Source organism: Montipora capricornis, chromosome 8, assembly GCF_036669925.1.
Source record: "Montipora capricornis isolate CH-2021 chromosome 8, ASM3666992v2, whole genome shotgun sequence".
NCBI classification, from domain to species: Eukaryota; Metazoa; Cnidaria; class Anthozoa; order Scleractinia; family Acroporidae; genus Montipora; species Montipora capricornis.
In genome coordinates this window covers 17,512,270-17,514,769 of record NC_090890.1, presented here as the reverse complement: position 1 = coordinate 17,514,769, position 2,500 = coordinate 17,512,270, and the positions used below count along the sequence as shown (strand labels likewise).

The 2,500-nt window shown below is 38.5% G+C and overlaps 1 long non-coding RNA gene across 1 annotated transcript in view; it reads left to right on the top strand.

Moving 5' to 3' along the window:
- The first annotated feature begins 1,624 nt into the window (after positions 1-1,624).
- LOC138060418 (uncharacterized) overlaps positions 1,625-2,500 on the top strand; it is an 8,402-nt gene continuing 7,526 nt past the window's right edge. Inside the window, exon 1 of the long non-coding RNA XR_011134349.1 lies at positions 1,625-1,761. This is a non-coding gene — a long non-coding RNA (uncharacterized lncRNA). The remainder of the gene's footprint in view (positions 1,762-2,500) is intronic.

Genomic DNA, 2,500 nt, shown 5'->3' with positions numbered 1-2,500 from the left:
TGGCGGCTACTTTAGTATTCATCAGCATCACAAGTTTTTGCTGATTTTGGGGCTCATTTTGTTGAAACTCAAGCACGCCTCCAACAGACCTGTTTATTTTCATGTATCCTTCCTGCTTACAGAGCACTACCCCAAAAATCCTCCCGTATCACATTTCAACCCAGGTATGCAAATTTGTTAAGCTCGAAAATTACACAACGTGATATTAAAATTCACAAAGGTTGGAAATATCACAAAATCCTTTTCCACCGAAAAATTAATTGAAACAAACAACATATTTGCTATTAGAGGCAAAAAAACCTTGACCGTAAATAATGAAGCAAAAAAGAGACAACAAGATGTCATTCAAATAATTCTTCATCGTCACATTTCCAAATTTTTTATACCTTTGCAGAGTTGAGAACAAAATACCGGTAAATGTAAATTGCCAGACAACTAAGATGCGACTTGAGTAAACACTGTGATGCATTCAAGGCGTTCGATTCCTTCAATGTTTGTTAAATCCATAAAAAAAATGCTATTTGATTTTAGTGTGGTATACAAAACCAAGTTAGTAAAATATTAAAAACAAAGCTCACTTGATATCTAACGACGAAAAATGAAATTGTTATCGAAGACCATTGACCGAATGCATAAATGGCGACCAAAAATGTATTCTTTTGTTTATGTGCTAATGAGACTCACTAGCCTCGCTCTCAAGCAACATTTCTTTTGTATTTTGTTCACACAAACGAGGCTAGTGAGGCTAATTAGCACATAAACAAAAGAATATTTTTTTGACCGCCATTTTTACTCGTCGCTTTAAAGATTCCGGATATTTGTTTTCCAGCGCCTGTCTTGTTCATCCAATTGACGTTCCATTCTTGAGCTCCATGAGGGTATATTTTGTTTAAAGATCCACTAAAACGCCATTCGCATTACAATGACTTTCGACACCACTGAATTAGTGAAATTCCCATTTGTTACCAGAGTTGAGTACAAGTAAATAGAAATAGCGAGACAACTGAGATCACAGATCCACTTTATGGATTCCTTCTCTGTCTTTGTTGAACCCATACTGAGTTACCAAGGAATTTTTTATTTGGTTTCAGTGTTGTACATAACAGCACACTTGGCAAAATATTACAAATACAGCTCACTTTGATCTCGGCTCGACGGGCAAAAGATTGTTGTCGAAGTCCATTACTCGTCGCTTTTAAGATTCCAGATTCCAGATTCACCGCCTGTCTTGTTTATCCAATTGACGTTCCATTCTTGAGCTCCATGAGGGTACATTTTGTTTAAAGATGCACTATAACGCCATGCGCGTTACAATGACTTCCGACGCCATTGCAGGTTAATTAAATGTTCTCCTCTGTGCACCAGAGAAATCTACGCATTATCCCCAACCCCCTTAAACCAAACAAAATACGCACAAAAGACTCTAAGAACAAAGACACCACTAAAAAGGGGAATGAAAGGCAGGACTTTTTAAGAAACGGAAAAAAAAAAAAAACAAACGCATTTTCTAACTGGATTGCCTATGGCAGTAATGAAGGAGTCCGAATTTTGCACGCGTTGCTTGCCTATAGTATTCTTTGTTAACAATACAGGTGGTAACAATATTACCATCATGTGTCACAGAACGCTAGAGGGCAAATGCCGTGGTTTCCATATTTGTTTGTCACAATTAACCCATGAAGCCGTGAACAATGAGGACAAAAATGGAGGGCTTCTAGTTGGTTTCTATTTTTCTCGAAAGGCTTGCAGAAACTATAAACGGTAAGTAATCATTTTTACTAGTTTGTGGCTTGCATCCACCTCTCCACCTGTTTGTAGTAAGCTTAATTGAATCTTGAAATTGTGTCGTGGCTTTGTCCCAAGCAGCGTTGAAATGATCGAATAACTTCAAATAAGCTTATCATTGATTTATCTCAATCGCTTTTTGTCACGACTGGCCTTACTTAAATAATATTGATCACCTGCGTAGTGTTCAAGTGTCCGAAAGACTGAGAATTAGAAGAAATTTATTATGACCGGCGTGTAGTATAGTTTAATTGAGGTGTACATGCTTGTGTGCGTTTTAGGTTTCTTGTCCGTTTGTGGCCCTTGATAGTTTCCATGTTATATCTTTGTCGATTTGTGATGGCCTGCGTTCGTTTTGGGCGTATTTTGAGACCGGTTGTAGGCTTGTATCATATGTCGCTCTCTTGTGAGGATAACTCGATCCTAGGAGACCTTGGAAGCCAAAAAAAATTCCTCAGCGCATAATGAGTCTAATAATCGCAAAAACCTTAACCCTTTGCCACCTGAGAGTGCATGCAGCTCGCAGATTTTACTCTCTCTAACGTCAGACAATTTTACTCGTCTACAGGTGTGAATGTAGATCATCGCCCTGATTCTCAGGCTTCTTTGCAACTTGCTGATCAAGTTCAGACTTGCAAACTGTCACGGTTTTGCCTGAGACTCGCGATTTTGACCACAATCTCACGGTTTCACGATTTGTCTCTAAATTCTCACG